This window comes from Podarcis bocagei (assembly GCF_964188305.1).
Source record: "Podarcis bocagei genome assembly, chromosome: 11".
Classification (NCBI taxonomy): domain Eukaryota; kingdom Metazoa; phylum Chordata; class Lepidosauria; order Squamata; family Lacertidae; genus Podarcis; species Podarcis bocagei.
In genome coordinates, this window is record NC_138136.1 from 18,802,756 (window position 1) to 18,824,468 (window position 21,713).

At 42.0% G+C, this 21,713-nt stretch overlaps 1 long non-coding RNA gene across 1 annotated transcript in view; it reads left to right on the forward strand.

Moving 5' to 3' along the window:
* LOC308597875 overlaps window positions 1–21,713 on the forward strand; it is a 991,146-nt gene that overhangs the window by 747,572 nt on the left and 221,861 nt on the right. The window contains exon 2 of the long non-coding RNA XR_014013240.1: window positions 19,330–19,459. This is a non-coding gene — a long non-coding RNA (uncharacterized lncRNA). The remainder of the gene's footprint in view (window positions 1–19,329; window positions 19,460–21,713) is intronic.

A 21,713-nucleotide genomic window follows, 5' to 3' on the forward strand; every position in this document is an offset into this window, starting at 1 on the left:
CTGGCTTTCAAATGTTCTAGATGTAAGTGAATCTCAACTAAAGTAGTTTTACCCTTCAAAACATTAATCTAAATAATCCAAACGTCTTCACATTTTCTTTTAAACTACTTCATATTTCATCAAGTGCATTTGACTTTTGTTTTTCATTCTTCGCTAGCTGGAACTTTTTTGGAATCTTTGCAGCTAACATCACACGTTTGCAAGACAGCTTGGGTAACATGTGATGGAAAATGCCACTGGACTCACCACTTCTGAAACTTCACATGAGAGAGAATGTCATAAAAAGGAGGTGGTAGTATCCTGAACTTGAACAATGCATAGCAACTGTAAAACACCCCATGTGGAGCCATAAATAAAAGGAAATGTGTTATCTCCCAGGAAAAAGCAACATTCTCAGGAGCACAGATAATAACAAATACCAAGCTCTTTTCTGACACTTTAAGATAAGCTAATGTTATCTTAATGTTAATTTCACCATTGCCATAGAAAGGAAAGGGTTGACATGGTTGACTGCAAACTATTGCAGACATTCAACCTCAACTCCTCCCCAAAACAGTTATCTGACTGATCGTGAAGGCACTTGCACTTTGCAAGTTGAGAACAAAGTGTGGTTTTCTCGCCTTAAAAATGCTTGCAGCTCTAATTTCAGCTTAGCTGATAACAGAACTTGTCAGTTGTTTAGATATTGTGAGGCATCTGCAGCAGTAAAATGAGAAATAAAACTTGAACGGGTGGAGACACACCCTGCACCTCAGCTACTCTTATCTCCCCAAGCTTACACATTAAAGTATCATATACAGTGATTGCCAAGTGAAAGCTTTATAGCCTTCCGCTTGATAATCCCAGAGCGGTTAATTTTTGAAAACCAATCAGGATCACCTTCCAAGCATGCTTAAATTAATCAGAACTCTGACTGATTTCACGCTTTAGATCAGAACAGATGAAAATGTAATAGGTAGGCTGTGGACCTTGCTATTGTTTGCCTCTTTTTTATAAAAAAAAAAATACCTGTTAGAATATGCATATCCCTAAATAAGGCGGGCAGCATGGAAATGCACCAGTTCTAATTACTTTTTTTTTTACAGTCCTAAAATGCATTAAATAGCACATGTTTACAAAAAAAAACACCAAGCTAGGCTTCAGTTCTGTTGTGTGCTGGTAGGAGAAGCCCATTTGCCCTTCTTGGGTAGCTTTGCAGACAGGCCCCAGGCCTCCTCTGGGAACCAGCCTATTGCAGGCCAGATCGTCCTTCTGCCACCAAATTGGCCAATGGTGGCAGGAATTTAGAGGGTGTTCTCCTGGGTGTGAGACCAACTGACCAATAGTGATGCCTGGTCCCTTGCCCAGGGCAAGGATAGATGCCCGGTCTGCTGGACCTCTCAGCCTCTTGCTTCCCTAAAGAGTGTTGCAGCTAGGGTTGGAGCAGGGGGACAAAGACCATAGCCCCATCGCCTACAGGGAATCCAAATGATCATCCAAAAAGCAGCTCATATTGGGGTCAGCAGTAAACAGAGCTTACTAGCATCTGTACCTGGGTCATAATGGACATGCCAATGCCCACCTGGGTTGACACTGGTTGCCGTGATTCTCTTGTGAATCATGAATTGGTCATGTTGCAGAAATCAAAGAGTAGCAATAAAATAGGCATTTCTATGGATTCAGAGATGTAGAAAATTCAGTCCTTCGAGGACTGGTACTGGAAAATTCTTTTTAAATTGTTTATAAAGGATCTAGATTTAGGAATGAGCAATGAGGTGGCTGTTATGCAGACTGGCGTGGTTGCTCAAGAGCGAACAGGCAAGATCCCCACTGGTCTTTTTCAAAGGCTTTATTATTGGTGCAAAAACATTTACAGTGCAGAACGTCTCAATTCCATGTCTTGCTCAGTCACTAGCAGAATCTGAGAGTGGGCGGTCCTTATACTTTCCCCAGCAGAGTAGTCTCTTGACCCCCATCCGACGCCTCCCCTCTCTGCGCGTAAACCTACTGTGCAGAGAGGGCGTGGGTAAAGGGGGACCTGCCTTCCCCCCCCCGCTTTGCTCATGCACGGTGTCTTGTCTCTTTTGCATCCTCCGAGCCCAGCATCTCTTCCTTACTAGAGGCGGGGCTTCTCTCCTCTGCGGAGGAAGTGCTGCTTCCCACGATCTTTGGAGGCTTCCTGTAACCCAGCTGCCCTTCCACCTCTCGCCTCTGAGCTGATGACAGTTCCCTGACAGTGGCCAAGTTTGCCGACAATGCAAATTTTTTCAGGATCATTAAAACAAAAAGAGATTGCGAAGAGCTCCTCTCTGTACTGAGTGAATGGATGGTAAAATGGCAAATGAAGTAGCATAGAGTGATGCATTCTAACACTGGGAGAAATAATTTCACAGTACTGAATGCATGGCTTCTAGCTGTTATGAATCATGCATCTGAGCTATGGGGAGCCACCAACAGAGACCTTTCCATAAGACCACGGAGTAACATCAAACATGACCTAGCTGCACTACTGAATACAAAGTCCAACCAGCTTCTTCTGAAGGTTGGGTGGGAAGAGGGGATTTCTCTCTCTCTCTCTCTCTCTCCTTCAGATTTCCTCCCCTTCCACTTGTCCTGACCACATCCCTTTGACTACAGCACCCATTTGCCGCAATCAGCATGTCTGGAAGGCATCATGTTGAAAAAGGTTGGCATAAAGTTTCTTCACATCATCCTCGCCACTACCTGGGTAATTCCCTCAGGGTTTGTAGCTATGTCAGGATCTGACTCTGCCCATGTCGTTTGCCTCATTATGACAATCTGCCTGATTATGAGGCAGTTCCACACATTCAGACTATTAGCTGGAAGATATAGTATGAATGATGCAACATGAGGATTTATCTTTGGGCACATAAACCCCACTGAAGTCACTGTAGCCTAACTGGAATGGATAAAATATGGGTTACACAGACCAGTGCGCTACTGTCTCTGAAAAGTTACAGGCATCTGTGTGAATGAGCAGACTGAGCTAGGAGCCATACACAACTGTGAATTAGGAACTCTTATACTGTGTTTGTCCATCTGGCACAGTATTGTACCCTTTGGCTGACAGCAGCTCTCTGAGGTGTCAGATGGGAGCTTTATCCATCCCTAAAAATAGTCTCCCAAAGCCAGAATGACTGGGGAAATCCAGCCAGATGGGCAGTGTATAAAATGATGATGATGATGTGATGATGATCCAGTTGTGGGGTTGTGGCATTTCTTACTACAGTTACATGATGCAAGCATTTCACAGAAGTCATGGGCATATGATACTATAGTGCTTAAAATTAATACAAGCTGATGTCAGGGGCTGGTCAGAGGAGCAGGAGGAGTGGTAGAGATAATCTCCCCATCCTGACCTTTCCAGGAAGGAGGAAGAGGAAGACAGTATCCATTTACAACAGGGGTTTGAGGGAGGTCACAGCCCAGAGACAGACGAGGGGGAAAGTTTGGAAATAATGGGAGAGCCAGAGCAGCAGCTGGCTGACATGTTGTCATTAGAAAGCTTTGCAGACTCACCATCTCCCAGAACCCGGTGAACCTTAAAAGTAGGAGAGCAAAGCGCTCAAAGGCAGAGAGCACAGCAGCATCCGTAGAAAAGATGATGAAGTGGGAGAGGGTGGGGTGGAGATTCACTAGGAACGCCATTATCCAAGAAGCTGGGTTCTATAGCCTCTCTCTCTGTAAAGTTTGAAATAAAAAAAGGACGGTAAGAAACTTTTTCTTGCCTTTATATTTTCCTGGGCAACCAGCCGGTAGCCACTGACAACATCCTAACAGCTATACAGTGGTACCTCGGGTTACATATGCTTCAGGTTACATACGCTTCAGGTTACAGACTCCGCTAACCCAGAAATAGTGCTTCAGGTTAAGAACTTTGCTTCAGGATGAGAACAGAAATCGTGCTGCAGCAGCAGCAGGAGGCCCCATTAGCTAAAGTGGTGCTTCAGGTTAATAACAGTATCAGGTTAAGAACGGACCTCCGGAATGAATTAAGTACTTAACCTGAGGTACCACTGTAGTGGCCAAGTATGTTGGGCTAAAGCCACCCTCTGGATTCTGCAGCTCGCCTGGGCAGCACCAGGACAGGACAGGACAGTGATGAGATCAGAGACCTCATCAGGCTCTCCCACCAAAGCATCTGCACAGCCTTGACTGTTGCCTTCGCCTACACCAGGGGTCAGCAAACTAAGGCCCAGGGGCTGGATGCAGCCCCCCAGGCTCGCAAATACCTAATAATAAATAAATACTTTATTGTTTCTACCCCGCCCATCTAGCTGGGTTTCCACAGCCACTCTGGGCGGCTCTGAACGGAATATTAAAACCACAACAAAACATCAACCATTAAAAACTTCCCTAAACAGGGCTGCCTTCAGAAGTTTTCTAAAAGTCAGGTCATTGTTTATTTCCTTGACATCTGATGGGAGGGTGTTCCACAGGGCGGGTGTCACTGCCAAGAAGGCCCTCTGCCTGGTTCCCTGTAACTTCACTTCTCGCAGTGAGAGAACTGCCAGAAGGCCCTCAGTGCTAGACCTCAGTGTCCGGGTTGAATGATGGGGTGGAGACGCTCCTTCACGTATACTGGGCCAAGGCCATTTAGATCAGCAGCAACACTTTGAATTGTGCTTGGAAACGTACTGGGAGCCAATGAAGGTCTTTCAGGGCTGGTGTTATATGGTCTCAGCGGCCACTCCTAGCCCTAAGGGCTTCCCTGTGTCATCTGATTTTGTCAGGACTAGGGATCATCTGGGCAATATCTCTCTCTTTTTAGTCATTTACAGTGGTGCCTTGGGTTACAGATGCTTCAGATTACAGACTCTGCTAACTCAGAAATAGTACCTCGGGTTAAGAACTTTGCTTCAGGATGAGAACAGAAATTGTGTGGTGGCAGCAGGAGGCCCCATTAGCTAAAGTAGTGCTTCAGGTTAATAACAGTATCAGGTTAAGAACGGACCTCCGGAATGAATTAAGTACTTAACCCGAGGTACCACTGTACAAAGAATAAAACAGAGAGGTCCCAGTTACAACCCAACAGCTAGCAATCCCAAAAAATAATGCATAAATGAGGGGAGAGGGTGGGGTGAAGAGGAAAATAAATAACAGTACAAGGTTGAGTTACATTCACTTTCCATTACATCAAAATAAAAGCAAACATTCTATGTCTCCTAAGCAGGTCATACCTAGGTAAAGAAGTGGGTTTGGAGACATTGTTGCATAGTCTTATGCTTGCTCTAGAAATCACTTTGGGGGCCAAAGGCCAAAGGTGGCAAAAGCCTTTTCCCGGCAGAGCAAATTGATGGCAGGTCATTTGTCTGTTGCCACAAGTAAAAGATGCCACTGTGAAGAGGAAGAACCCGATTAAACCACTTGGCTCGATGGTGGTGATGCCCTACTAGGAAACATCTGTGTATTTCCCCCTATAAAGCTGGCATATATATTACACTGATTACGGTGATTAAACAGGGCATTCTGAACAATTTTACAAGCAGTTTGGGAAAAGTGAAGAAATGATCAACAACCTTCTCTCTTCTCCCTGCCTGCTTCTTTGAGTTTATATAAAGTGTTTGGGGGGGGATGTGCTTTATGAAGACATTGACAAGAACACAGCCAGGATGCTTGTGTTATTTTTAGACGCATCTCTGCTGCCTTAAGCTACTACAGCTGCTCCTTTGCATCCATGGGCAAAAACAAGTGGATCCTAGGAAGCAGAGTTTCTCTTTATACATTTCCACTGAAGAGGCTTTTCTACAGGTATATTGACCTTTCTGATAGCCTCTAACCCACCCCTAGGTAGGCTTAGGAAAAGCAGTTCCTGATACCCACCCTTTGAACCTAAAGCACTGCCTCTGTAAATGATTTATTAAAAAATAGATATATTATCATCTCTTTGAATGGCACAAAGCTATTGGGGAGAAAAGTACTAAATTAATAAATTTACAATCTTGGCACTCTGAAGAATTACTGGAAACCTTTGATTGCTCTGTTTGCAATCAAACATATATGTATGAAGATTAGGAATAAGGCTATGCACACATTACCAGCATAAAACACAGCTAGGCTGTTCTTTTTCTCCATTTGGATTGTACATGGTTTAGGGGAAAGCTCATCAAAATGCGGTACAGTGGTACCTTGGTTGTCAAATGGCTTTGCTCCTGAAGAAATCGGCTCCCGAACGCCACAAACCCGGAAGTGAGTGTTCCAGTTTGCAAACATTTTTTGGAAGCCAAACGTCCGATGCGGCTGATGCGGCTTCTGATTGAGTGCAGGAAAGTCCTGCAGCCAATCGGAAGCCGCGCCTTGGTTTTCAAACGGTTCCGGGAGTTGAACGGACTCCCAGAACAGATTAAGTTCAACAACCAAGATACCACTGGAAAAACAACAGAGTATGTACAGAATAGGTGTGGATTTAAGCTAACATCATGTCTACATCTTGTTCCAAACCAGCAATGGGAGGGCACAAGATGCAGAGTAAATGGGAGCATATGCGAATCCTAAGACAGTGAAGATAAAAGGGAAACATGAAATGGACAGGATGGGATGAATAAGAATATGTTTTTCTGTGTGAGCATCAAGTCAGAGTATCAAGTCTCAGCAGTTGATGTTTGGTGGCAATATTGTTGTAATCAAAGTATTCTAGGAAGGCATCCCATATGCCATTATATGTATGCCTGTATTCCTTCCTATATTTGTCACTCACTCTCGAGATAACAGTGCTCTCCAGTCTTCAATATTAGACGGACAGCAGAATTGCCACACTCATGAAACTAGTTGCTCGGCAACTGAAGCAGCTCATCAAATTCAAGGTGCGTGGATCTTAATATTTAGGCCCATTGGGCTGGAATGTAACCAGTCACAATACCAGAATGCCTAAATTAAAAGTATCTTGAAATCTGTTCTCACTCATCACTCTTTCAAAAACAAACAAACCACAATGCACATGAAAATTTATGGGGGAAAGTCATTGCTACTGCTAAGTGTTTGTATGGTATGTTAAGTACAGTCTTTTCTTACAGTCATCATAAAGATTCAGATTCCCTCAGAAAACTATTTAGATCCTATGTGATGTTTAAATGACATAAAGGTAAGGTTTCACCTAGGGATGCGGGTGTCGCTGTGGGTTAAACCACAGAGCCTAGGACTTGCCGATCAGAAGGTCGGCGGTTCGAAACCCCGCGACGGGCTGAGCTCCCATTGCTTGGTCCCTGCTCCGGCCCACCTAGCAGTTCAAAAGCACCTCAAAGTGCAAGTAGACAAATAGGTACTGCTCCGGCAGGAAGGTAAACAGTGTTTCTGTGCGCTGCTCTGGTTCGCCAAAAGCGGCTTAGTCATGCTGGCCACATGGCCCGGAAGCTGTACGCCGGCTCCCTCAGCCAGTAAAGTGAGATGAGCGCCGCAACCCCAGAGTCGGTCATGACTGGACCTAATGGTCAGGGGTCCCTTTACCTTTACCTTTTAAGGTTTCACTTGTACATAAAACAACATAGATTCAAGTTACAAGAAAGGAGATTCTGACTAAATATCAGGAAGAACTTTGTTCTACAGTGGAAGAGACTTCCTCAGAAGATAGTGGACTCTCCTTGGAGGTTTTTAAGCAGAGGTTGGGTGGCCATCTGTCATGGATGCTTTAGCTGAGATTCCTGCATTTCAGGGGGTTGGACTAGATGATCCTTGGAGTCCCTTCCAAATCTACAATTCTATGACTCTATGCCTGGATCTAGACACATCAAAGAAGCGTTTCAGTCTAAAGTGTTGTAAATTTAAACAGGGAAAACAGGTAGAGAAAAACGGGACCCCATCTGGTGGCACAATGTTATATCGCATATGCAATGCATATAAATCACTTTTTCTTTACCAGTCTCGCTGAGTCCTATGAGTCCACAAGTCTATGACTCTGTGATTCTAAGTATACCAGTCTTTCAGCTAACATGGATCAAGTACCTTCCAGCAATTCATTTTTATTCATTCTGCCTCTTTTGTTAAACACATAAAAGAGGGAGGGAAACTCCACCCACAGGTATGTCCCAGAACTATAGCCGTCAGTTGAATGTGTTGAAAAGGCTATTGTGTGCATACAGCTTATGACAGCTTATGACCTTGAAGAAAGGACCATTATGAACTGAACCAAACAAGAAGAGTTGATGTTTGTTGCCCAGTATTGGATGAATTATACAGGTTCTTCGGCAAAATAACACAGGAGTCTGTTCCTTCAGGACAATTTCATGCTCACTATAGGGAGCTAGCCATGCAGACAGCTTCTTTCTTTCTTTCTTTCTTTCTTTCTTTCTTTCTTTCTTTCTTTCTTTCTTTCTTTCTTAAATATACTTGGAGTCAAGAGTAGATTTCATGCTCTTTATTCAGCTCATAGTGGTGAGGAAGAATGGAAGTTCCCACCAGAATGTCTGCTTTATATACATTATTTACACAATGGGCCCCATGTGATTAGCTAATTCCGCGATTCTCCTGTAGGCCAATCAGGTTGTGGATTCACTTCCACCTGGAGCTGCATTGGGTGGCTCCTGTGGACCAATCAGACTGCTGCATTCTGGATCCTATTGTTCTAGTACCAATCAGACTGCTGCATTCTGAATCCTATTGTTCTAGGACCAATCAGACTGCTGCATTCTGAATCCTATTGTTCTAGGACCAATCAGGCTGCTGCATTCTGAATCCTATTGTTCTAGGACCTATCAGACCGCTGTATCCCATTCAACTCAGTACATAACACTTTCTTTCTTTCTTTCTTTCTTTCTTTCTTGCTTGCTTGCTTGCTTGCTTGCTTGCTTGCCTTGAAGCTTGACTTATGTGGGAACTCTCCAGGGAAGGAAACCAATCTCAAATATTGAGTCTACGTATGTGCACTGTACAGCCATATGGGTGTGCCCTGACTTTGACCAGATGAGCACACAGAATTAACTTAAATGGATGCAACTGAGTTTTGAAGTGCCACAGTTGGGTTTAAGTGCCATTTATTGATTAAGCCACAGTGCTGACCTCCTTTGTGCAAGAATATTACAGCAGAACATTGGGATTTGCTCAGCTTTTCCTATCGGCTATATTGATAACTGCGACAATCTGTTGGTCTGATTCTCTTCCCACACACTGCAGCAACTTGGCACCATGCCTGTACTGTTTGAGATATCACACTGAGACGTTAAAATAGCAAAAGTTAGGTGAAGCTCAGTTCTTTTTCTACAAGTCCATTTGCGGTTGTCTGAAAGCAGCTACTGTACCCTTCTTTTGAACCCTAAACAAATTTTCAAAGCAGAAACCAATGTGGTGCACTCTAGATGTTGTTGTACTAGAAATCCCATCAACAATGGCCAGCATGGCCAATGATCAAAGAGGATGGGGGTCACAGTTCAGCAACCTCTAAAAGGCAGAACATTGGATACCCCTGGACTAATTCAGGTTGTTTAGCCATTCAGAATAACCAATAATCTTCACAGTCCATCTCCATTGAGATGGTTGAAGAAGCTGGGTATGTTTAGCCTGGAAAAGAGGAAATTGAGAAGAGATATGACAACCAACTTCAAATATCTCAAGGTCTGTCACATGGAAGAGGGGACAAGTTTGTTTTCTCCTGCTCTGGAGGATAGGATTGAAACCAATGGCTTCATGCAATAAGAAAGGGAATTCTGACTAAACATCAGGAAGAACTTTCTGACTGTAATTGCTGTTCAACAGTGAAACCGTCTCTCTGGAAAGGTTGTGAACTTTCCTTCCTTAGAGGTTTTTAAGCAGGGGTTGGATGGCCATCTGTCATGGATGCTTTAGCTGAGATTCCTGCATTGCAGTGGGTTGGACTCAATGACCCTTCGGGTCCCTTCCAACTGTTAGAATTCCTGCTCTGTGTTGCAGTCATGGGGTTGTTGTCTGTCACATGACAGTGTATGTTTTGACTCCACAAAGTGGAAAGTGACAGAGACAGGGTGTTAGTGTTACTGTGTTCCATGAAGTGGGACTATTGTCCTTTGTTCTTTTTCCCTTTGCTGTCTGATGCTAGAGAGAGAGGGAGCCATGTTGCAGTGTTCCGTGTGTGTTTATATGTAAATAAAAGTAGATTAGCCAAAATGCTGAGTTGCTGAGGTCTGTTACAGCTGCGAAGACTCTGCGGATTCCTAAGTGTGCTGATGTCTGTTGGCATCAGTCGCTGTGATGTTCGGGCTGAAGAAAGCTTTTGAAGCTCCCGAACGATCGACCAGGAGGGAGAGAACATGTCAGTCGGGCATGTATCTCTGCCAGGGTCCTATTCAAGTGTAGGATGAGCTCTTGACACCAACTCTATAATTCTGTGATATCCCCCAACAACAACAAAGGTTTACCTGCACAGCTAGGAGCTCTCTCAGACTTATTAACTGAGCTTCACCTCAGTTGCGGAGAGAATATGAGGTTGAATGTTGAAACAAACTGCAATCTTTCCTATTCCTGTCTCGCGTGAAACAGCTTGCAATGTTTACATCCATGCCATATTATTAGCAATTTCCAGTGTGAAATAAAACTGGAAGGTAACCAGAAAGAAGGAATTGTTCAGGTGGAAAGAAGCTGGAGTTACAATACGTAAGTTGCAGCTCTTGGAAAAACCCTGTGCTGAGTGCTAGAAATCCCTTCAATGGAATGGAACAAGAGGCCTGTAGCAAGCAGTTTTCAAATGTAGCTCCATGCACTTTTAAATTTGTTATTTTGGGTAGGTCCTAGATCAAGCATGACAACCTTTTGTACAGTGGTACCTCAGCTTAAGTACTTAATTCGTTCCAGAGGTCCGTTCTTAACCTGAAACTGTTCTTAACTTAAGCATCACTTTAGCTAATGGGGCCTCCTGCTGCTGCCGCGCCGCCAGAGCACGATTTCTGTTCTTATCCTGAAACAAAGTTCTTAACCTGAAACACTATTTCTGGGTTAGCAGAGTCTGTAACCTGAAGCGTATGTAACCTGAAGCGTATGTAACCCAAGGTACCACTGTATTACTAAGGGGCAGGTATTTTCTAGATCAGGAGCGGACAATCACTTTAGGCCCATTGGGACATTTGGGTTTTTGAGTGAGTCACTCACCTGGATAAGCCTCACAGTTTGCATTTCTAAGTGCAGAAAGTATTGATCTGATGTGTAGCGATCTTTCCTATTCTACTTAATTCAAGAGGGTTCTGGAAGCTTCTCTGTGTAAAAGAAGCAAGCAGAAGGTTCCTGATGGATGGGTGGGATCCTTCAGAGAAGCTGAGTACAGCTGGTTTAAACTGGTTCTGTTATCTCTTTCTGTCAAGGTCATGCTGACTATAAAAGTAGGGCCAGAAGGAGCCTGGGTTTCACATTCTTTTCTATATCTTTTCCTTCTGGTGTGGTGTTCTGTACACAGTATGCTTAGTGTTAAGGATTTAGACTTATTATAAGCTATTGTAAGTTTAAGTTAAGTCTGCTGCAACTGGATTTCTTATGGACAGTGCCAGTCCTGACTGAATTGGATTTGTGACCATTATGCTCATTTGCCTTCAGTGGCAGTAAAGCTCTGCTGGATGAAATATTAATTGCCTCTGATCTATTTTGGGGGGGAATCCTGCAATGTGTTTAAGTTGTTACTCTGCTAACTACACATTGGAATCTACTCTGGATCAACACTGAGTAGAATTTCAATGACACAGCCCTCCTAAGAGGCAGAAAGACACAGTTTTAGTACCTGGATAGAAGTCAGATCCAATACAATTAACCTGAGCCTTGAAAAGGGCACAGAGATGAAAGAGGAAGTATGAGAGAGTGCCATGCTGCCAATATCCTCCTTCAGCACTTTGGACCACTGTCACCACCTGGGTGAGGGCACCCATTCCCAAAAGGGTTCCATTGCCCTCATGTGTAACAAACTGGTACCTGTGCTTTAGATAGTGTTTAGGGTTCAGAAGTATGTTTTTCTTTAACCCTTGAGTAGATATTGCTGTTACCTAGCCACATTTGTGGACTGAGAAACAGCATTACTTTTTGTCTGTTTTTGGCTCTTGTGTTTTTCAAAGACAGCTGAAACACATCTCTTTTGTGACCTTGCATTTTCAGTTTTTACTTCTAACTTATTTTATGAAGGCAGTTGCAAGGAGTGCCAATTTATTATACAACTACCACCTGTCAGGAGATGCTGTGATGACTCAACATTTATATGCATGAAAATATGATACTAGGGAAGAAAGGGAAGTGGAAAAGTATATTTCTAAGCCCAAAATGGGGTTGAGGAGAGAGAAAAGTCTTGGAAATAATGTTAAATACTTATGGATTCTGCCCCTGTTGCTCATATCTTTGTTCAATAAGGAAAAGGCAAGAACGCTCAGCAACTGATTAGAAACATTTTTATTTTTAGCTTTCCCGATGTATGATGTATGCCAAGCAGGAAAGAAATATGAAAATAAAGGACAAAAAGTCATTTTAATTCAGCAATTTCTGTTTAATTTACTAGAAGAAAATTCCATTAACAATGAAATTCAATCATACCAGTATTGCTGAACTTTAAAAACTTTTCCTCGCTCAATATGCACACTTTCTTCCAGTGCAAAAGATATATTAAAATAATAGCACTCTTTTCTCCTTGCATTAATTTGATTTAAGGTAAGAACCTAAGCATTTTTGTTGCAGATAATTTGAGTTCATCTTGTGAATTGAACATTCTTAAATCACAAGCTGTCCTTACTTCATCTCAGAAAAAAAGTTGAGCATTTCCATATGTTAATACATTATGACTTCTTTGCCTTCTGTGAATTTATATTAAGCCGTTAAATAAATGTTAAATATGTTGATGTACACAAAATAAATATGAACTTTTCTTTCGCAATGGGAATCAGTTTTAGCATGTAGAATTATTCACAGAAATACTAGTTAAATAATGCATACATCAGATAGGAAATATAAAGTAATGAGTAATGAGTTCCCTGATTACTTACAAAGTGAGGATCACCTATTAATCTGTCAAGTTACCCTTCCCTTTCTTCAGTGTACAAAAATATTCCTAGGCTGAAATCCCAGGCAGCCTTTCTGGGAGTAAATACCACTGAACAAAATAGGACTTTCTTCTTTTTTGCTTAGGGGGTGGTTGATTTATAGAACTGAAGTCTTGGCTGCTGGTGCACTTTTTTCAGGGTAGCTGTTTTATTGTGCATTACGACTTTCTGCATTCCTTTGTTTTATTTGATACACTGTGTTTTAATGGCACGCTGAACTTGTGATATTTTATTGTAATGTGAACAACCTGCTGAAAGTGCAACAGTGGGGATCATTCAGTTTGTAAGTTAAGGGTTAATTATATCAGTGTTAATGTCAACTAAACAAAGAGGGGATGATTGAAATGTTGTTTAGTAACCATTCAGAGTGTTGTGGTCCTCACTGAGATAGTATGTGGACAGAATGGCTGTGTCGTTCTGTGGGAGTTTTCCGCTCTGTTTCATTGAATGTCAGCAGTCTCTAACAGGGAATTTTCACTACTGTGATCCCAAGACTGGTTTGTCATCACCAGCAGATCCCCTTATAGTATTGTTGTAAGTATTTCGAAGTTTATATGTCAAAATATTGTTCTAAAAATGAGATGCTAATAGGCTTAGAATAAAAAATGTAAGCAATAACAAAACCAATAAAGAAAGAAGGAAAAATCAGAATCAAACAAAAATAATTTATTATAGAATGCAAGGGGGGAAAGGTAGAAATATAAAGAATTCAAATTGCTGTGGAGGGAAGTAGAGGGTTGGTGGTGGGTTTTATAATTAAGTGTATAATTATGCAGCTGTTGTAATTTAGATATTATATTTTATGTGAGGGAATCATTGGGGATTTTGGTTATTATGTATATATGTTACGTTTCAATAAAGATCTTTGGGGGGGGACTGGGGGGAGGAACACACGATCCCAAACCCTATAAATTAATAAATGGTAGGATTTTGATTATTAGGGATACAAAGGGGAAATGCAAGCTGCTCAGGAATTTCTGGTCTAGCCTATGCAAAAGACCTGGCTGAGCTTGGGTCATTAAGAAACAATACAGAGCTACCTGGGGTCATTGGCAATGCAAGATAACTGTCGTCCCCCCTACCCTGAGGTGTGAAGAGAGACAGGAGATTTGGGAGGTTGCCAGGGTAACTGGTTATGAAGAGTTTGGGGGCCTGTGGCACAAGGCTTGGGATAGCTGGAGAACAGAGAGAGAGATCCATCTTTGGCCAGCCGAAAGAGATGCCTTGGACTCCATTCGGACACCCTGCATTTAGATTCTGCTGCATCTTGATTCTGAAAGGAACACAGACCCTGATGAGCACCCGGAACCCCCCTAGAATCTTGCAATCGCTTGGCAAAGATTAGGGGTGGCACCCAACTTTCTTAACAGTATGTTAGTTTGGGAGATTCTGCCCAAATGTATGGATGAATTTCCATTTGCTTGTGTTGGAACTTATTTTCCATTTTGCTGACTCACCTGATTTCGACATAACCTTTAAGCTAAAACCAGGCAGAAGTGGCTCGAGAAGGTAACTTTTTCTGACTTTGTGATACTGAATGATGAGCTATTACTGCGCCTCTTGTCAGATGATGGTTGTTCAACATTTGCTTCAGCTATCACCCAATAAACTGTTGTGACCTAATGTACTCAACCCTTTCACCCATTCATATATATGAATTCATATATGAATATATATGAATATATGAAGTCATATGAATTCATATATATATAAACACACAAACGCACACCCATAAGGGTGTTAGAGCCTCCGTACGGCCAAGCAGTAATAGCTACCTAAGCCTTTGAATGAGACTTCAGGCACGTTTTCCATTGCACAGAGTACTCAGACAGCAGCAGAAGGAGCCAGGAATATGTGCTACATTGCTACTTTATTTCTAACTATGCAAGACAGAAAAGAATATGCGTCTGCTCTCTGTGAGAGACAGAAAACAACAGGACACAGAAACAGGAAACCAGTAACTTCACTATCCATCTCCCATCTCCCGTGAGACTTCCAACAATCTGGAATGTCAACAGAGTCTTGTGACTCCAAGAACTGCACAGTGGCATAACAGAAACCTAACAAAGGGATAAGCACCATACAAAACAAACAAACAAACAAAGTAGGGTATAAAATCTATTCTCCTAGTTTACTGAGCCAAACGAAAAGGTTTATAAGAATATATATGAGTGCAATCTCTACCATTCACCTGAAAACCACAGTATTTTCCTATTCAATTTTGGGATATTCTGCTATTAGCTGTGACTGACAGTAGCACTCCTGTGTGGAAACTGGCTACAAGCAAATTTCTACACAGGTGAGTTCTCATGTCTCTTCACCTTTGAACTTGTGAGAAACCCAATTCTAGAATCAAACTTCAAGTTAAGAGTATTTAACCTATATGGTTGAAACAAAGCTCATACTTTGGTTTGCAGTTTCTCATTCACAATGACCCATTGTGTAAAGGACAAAGAAAACTTTGCTGAGAACATTTCTAAAAGCTGTTCATGTTAAATTTTATTTTATAGCAAATCAATGAAAAAAGTTAAGCATGTTTTTAAGTCTCTCATGTTGAAAGTAACAGCATTTGAAAATCTTTTGCCAGTTTCACTTTTATGATTTGTTGGCAAAATCCACAGCGGATTGCAGACTGAAGTGACACAGCGGTACCTATTTATCTACTCACGCTGATATGCTTTCAAACTGCTAGGTTGACAGGAGCTGGGACAGAGCAATGGGAGCTCACCTCGTTGCGCAGACTCAGACTGCCGAACTTACAATCATATCTGAATCTAGCCTTAACTAAGCAATGTAAAGAGAGGTAAACACATTTACTTCCATCTTTATCTTTATTTAAATTATCTTTAAGAACTGATAAGAAAAAAGTGCATTAGAAGATATTCACAACACATATGCAATGTCTTGATAAAATATGATGATGTTGATGATGATGATGATTTATTTATACCCCACCCATCTGGCTGGGCTTCCCCAGCCACTCTGGTCGGCTTCCAACAAAATATTAAAATACAGTAATGCATCAAACATTAAAAGCTTCCCTAAACAGGGCTTTTAGATGTCTTCTAAAAGTCTGGTAGTTGTTGTTCTCTTTGACATCTAGTGGGAGGATGTTCCACAGGATGGGTGCCACTACCGAGAAGGCCCTGTAACTTGGCTTCTCGCAGCAAGGGAACTGCCAGAAGGCCCTCGGTGCTGGACCTCAGTGTCTGGGTAGAACGATGGGGGTGGAGACGCTCCTTCAGATATACTGAACCGAGGCCGATGATGATAATACCTTGTTTCCTAAAATAGTCTCCAAATGACTAACATTTAAAAACAGAAATGCAGTTACATTAGACCATAGAAAAAGAAACCAATCACATGTTGTTTTTTCATACAACATACAAAAAACCCCAAACAGGGTCCCTCTCCACAGCCATAGAAAGCTTTAGCACCAGCGCAACCATAACATTGCATTTGTAGGTGGGTTGATGGGTTGTATACTCTCTGTGATGAAGATTTAGGGTCGTATGCAGCTAAGTCATATGCAGAGCAGACCCATGGAAATAAATGGACTTACGTTAGCCATAGCAAGCATAAGTCCTTTGATTTCAAGGGTCTTCTCTCATTATGCTGTATTTTGATGTGATCCAGTGTGTGTGTGTGTGTGTGTGTGTGTGTGTGTGTGTGTGTCAGGGAACTGCCATCAGCTCAGAGATGAGAAATAGAAGGGCAGTTGTGTTACAGGGAGCCTCCGAAAATCATGCGAAGCAGTTCCTCTTCCGGGGAGGAGGAAATCCCCACCTCCAGTGGGGAAGAGGTGCAAGGACCAGAGGGTGCTAGTGGGAGCCTTAACACCGCTCCTGGGGAAGCTGGACAGGAGGGAAACACGCCCTTGCCATCACCCATCCTGCGCAGTAGTCTAAGGCGCAAAGAGGGGACGAGAAAGCTGGCGGTAATGAAACTCTTATGTTGGGGGAGGTCCAAAAGACGGCCACTCCCGGATTCTGCAAGCAATTGAGCCAGACATGAGCTTCACTGTAAATAGTTTGCACCAAAATAAAGCCTATAAAAGAGAGGTTGGAGTCCTGCAACAGCCATCTGACAGCATGTGTGTGTGTACATGCACTTAGCAGAATGGTATTAACCTTGAAATACAGACCACACACAATTTATTAAGGAGAAGCTTGGTTGTAGAGTGAATATTCTACATGCAGGAAGTTTCAGGTTCAGTCTTTGCAATCTCCAGGTCGGGTGTGGAAGGACCCCTGCCTGAAACCCTGGCCAAGCACTGCCTACCAGTAAAAATGCTGAGACTAATAGGCAAATTGCCTGACATCCTTGTAAGGCAGCTCCCTATCTCATAACAGTCTGTCGAATATAAGAATGGGAACTGTCCCCTCCTTCCTTTGTTGTTCATTATCCAGGCCACAGCTGTAGGGCAAGCTAGGACAGTTCTAGCCTTGGACTTATTCCATCCTCATTACGGTTTAGATGATGGACTAGGGATCTGGGAAAGTTCCCTCCATCTATCTTCCTCATGGGCATTTTCTCTATTTATTAAATTATGATTACATTTGTATTTTTGCATGTGTTTCAACATTAAATTGGCAGCAGCTATTCTATTGTGTTTGCCCTGCAATATAATTAGTATCATTCCATCACTATATTCGAGGCCCAAATTTAGCCAAGACCAACATTTGGCTCTATCTGCTTGATGTTATTGGTTATTCACAATCGCTGCCGATGCACAACCCAGAAAATGAAAAGCTTTCTTTTCAGATTAAGCCCCTGTTGCTGGATGCTAAACCAATTTTGCTCCAATCTAAAAATGCATTTAATGAATTTTTAAACACAGAATTGCTAGGCTACGTATTATGTTACTGAAATTTGTGGCATATGTGTTCTAGTATTAATGAATTAGTGATTCCAAAACTACCAGACAACCGGGAGTTATGAGCTGCAAAATTAAAATAATTATTTATAATTCATGGATATTTTGATGAGCACGTTTAGAAATGCATTTAACATCTGGAAAGTGAGACTCCAGTGTAAAAAAGGGTCTCTCTCTCTCTCTCTCTCTCTCTCTCTCACACACACACACACACACACACATATATATATACACACAACAAGATTTTAACAATATCAGTTTAAAAATTAAAATTATGGCTCTTCTGCACTAAGAATCAATCATGTTTAGGATCACTGCCTGGCTGTTGTGCCAACAACCTAAAATGTGTTTACTGTTCAAAGTAACTGAAAGTCAGCTTTCGTGAGTTACCTTATTAGTTTCAGGTCACTTCCCATCCACAGGGCAATGTGGCATACGAAAATGCTACTGCAGGGAAGTATCAGTGGCATTTAATTCAAAACAAATGCGCTGAAGTTCAAGCAATTCTTAAACGATGGAATTATGGGTTGGTTTGTATTTTGTAATATCTGTGTACTTGTCCCTAGCAGGCCCCAAATGGTCAAAATTACTTTCTAATCTTTTTAATGGTTCCAGGTAAGAGGATACATCATAGCTGGGCTTGCCTTTCTGGAAAAAAAGATCCTTAGAGCTAAGAAGTCAAGTTACAGTCATATGGGTGGCAAGTGCTTTGTAGATATGGGGAAGGAATCTGATTCTATTCTCATAAGAAAGGTGAGCTTACCCAATTCACACTTCATGAAACGGTAAGAGAACTGAGATACAGCCAAAAATCTGCATTTCTCTTAATTTTGCATTGCAATTCTCCAGCCAAGTAGTGTGTACCAAAATGCACGTAGCCGAGCATAAAATCTGCATATAGAGGCATATATTCATGAAAATAACATACAAAGCATTGGATAAGAGAAAATGGCCTTGCAAAATTACATACATTAAGAAAAAAACAAATACAAAAAATGTGTACATTAGGAGAAAATTGTACTAAAATGCTGCTGAATTTTCATGAGAACCATTTTCCAACAAAAATTCACAAATGAATGTGGAGAACTGAAGTTAAGAGTGGAAAAATGAAATAAATGGAAGTTTACAGTTTTGCCCACCCCAGTGCCTGTCTCCTTCTGCTGCCTGACCAATGGCTGTTCTAGGAAGAAAGGGCTTTGGACTGGACTACATGCCACATGTTTCCCGTGTCTTAGAACAATATTGGTAAAGGGGCATGGGTGGCGCTGTGGTCTAAACCACTGAGCCTCTTGGGCTTGCTGATCAAAAGGTCAACAGTTTGAATCCCCATGACGGAGTGAACTCCTGTTGCTCTGTCCCAGCTCCTGCCAACCTAGCAGTTCGAAAGCACACCAGTGCAAGTAGATAAATAGGTACCACAGCAGCGGGAAGGTAAACGGTGTTTCCATGCACTCTAGTTTCTCTCATGGTGTCCCGTTGTGCCAGAAGTGGTTTAGTCCTGCTGGCCACATGACCCGGAAAGCTGTCTGTGGACAAATGCTGGCTCCCTCGGCCTGAAAGCGAGATGAGCGCTGCAACCCCATAGTCGCCTTTGACTGGACTTAACCGTCCAGGGGTCCTTTACCTTTTACCTTTACCTTAGAACAATATTACAGCTTATGCTATTTGTATAATGAAGCAAACTTACTGTGACTTGCTCACATACATGTACCCTGCCTTGCATTTATAAAATAGATTAGGAGCATATGCTTTCCCCACTTCTACAATACTACATGATTCCTACGTCCCCAACACATTTGGAGAAAAAAATTAAGCAGATGAGGGTCATCTTCTATGGCTTCCACAATCATATACTGCATTCTTTTAGCTTCAAACATTTGTTTGTTGAGATTTACCTAGTTGCTTGTGGATAGATTTGAGTGGAACTAGGTTGGAAGTACAGTGGTACCTCATGTTACGGACGGCACTCGTTCCAGAGGCCCGTCCATAACGTGAAAAGCCCGCAACTCGAAGCCCCGCATCTGGCGCGATTTGGTGCTTCAGCGCATGCGCGAGCGGCGAAACCCGGAAGTAACCCATTCCAGTACTTCCCAGTTGCTGCGGGACGCAAGACGAAAACACGCAACCTGAAGTGGACGTAACATGAGGTCTGACTGTAGCATCGAGTCACGAAACCCATGCACAGCATTTTAATAGGATTTTCTAGCCTGAGCAAAAGACCCCGTTGGCATTTATGAAGATAAATATTTGAGAAAACGAGAATAGCAGGGTCAAAGAAGTTTTCAATTATTCTGTAATGTACTAACAATAATTAAGATTAACAATGAGCGTGCCTCTTCTGGCTTGTGAGGTTTTAAAAGAAGTAGTCATATGAAAGGCCTAATTATATTGATTAATTAGAAGCATTCTACGCCAGACCCATCCATCTATTTTGGGCGGGGGATATGCCCCTTTGTTGATTGTGTGTCAGGCAATGGCTTTCTCTCTAGTTTTAATTGTATTTATTTGGTTATTTATATTCATTAGTCGCATTTTCACTATTTTACACTCACTTTTTTGCTTCCAGACAGGAATGAATTGCTTATTTAGCACCATCCATTTTGCAGACCTTACCTTTCCTACTGGTTCATTTTTGTAGATCAGTGTTTCCCAAACTTGGGTCTTCAGCTGTTTTCGGACTACAGTTCCCATCATCCCTGACCACTGGTCCTCCTAGCTAGGGATGATGGGAGTTGTAGTCCAAAAACTGTTGGCGACCCAAGTTTGGGAAACACTGCTGTAGATTGACCCCTGCTTGCGCATGTACAATTAACAGCAGCAGCTTGTGACTACATCAATAATAATAGTAATAATCAGTTTGGTGTTTACAGAAAACGAACCACTGACATAACTTTTAAAAACTGGGAAGCCATAATAAAATAATAATAAATAGAACCCTTTAAAATAATTGGTCTTGTTTATTTTTTAATTAAAAATACAGTAAAATGGCTACATACAAATTCAATAAAAATTCTTTTTCTATTAGTAGCCACATGTCTAGTGATATCATATCATTGGAAATCCCAGGTGGAGCTACCTGTTGAAATGTAATTCAATAATGTTTGTTATATAACTAGTTCAGAATGACTAACTGGGCTTAGAGGAGTTGCAAATGGGGTTATAAAGGAAAATACCTTTGATGAAAGCTGGTCTCCCTTCTTTTAAGAAGAAAATAAATCTCTCCCTCCACCAGCTTCACAAACCTGTCTGTGGAGAACCTACTGTATAAGGACTCCCAATTTTTGGAACTGCTATTGTTACACTATGTATTGCTTTGTGCTGTATTCTGCATTTTAAATAATTAGTCTCCATCAGTTCAGGGTGTCAAGAGCACGGCCTGCTTCTCCATCACATCTAATTTGCTTTAACATTTCAAGCCCACAAGGTAGTTCTTGGTCATTCGTCCTTCCGCAACTGACAAGCCCGGTTCGCTCTGATGCGTGCTGTGAGTGGCTAATGCCAGCAAATATGTCACTGGATTTTGATGACCAATTATACTGACCCCCTGAAGCCCTCAGCTCCATGTGAACTCATTTCATGGTCAATGCCAGATTCTGTTCTGCATTTCACAGCTCTCAGCCAAAACAGATGCTGACACTCACTCTTCCTTTATCTCCACATACACCCAAATACGCAAGGTCAAGGGGGAGGGGAGCAAATCAAACTGACGAAATATAGTTTTGCAGCACAGCCCTATGCATTATCTATTCAGAAGTTCAATGGGCATGTATTCCTACTGCAAATTTTGAATAGTTGTACAAAAGGGCTTTCAATGAAAATGCTTTCGGTGTGCTTCAAGGTATCTTACTGTTTTACATCCATTAATTAAA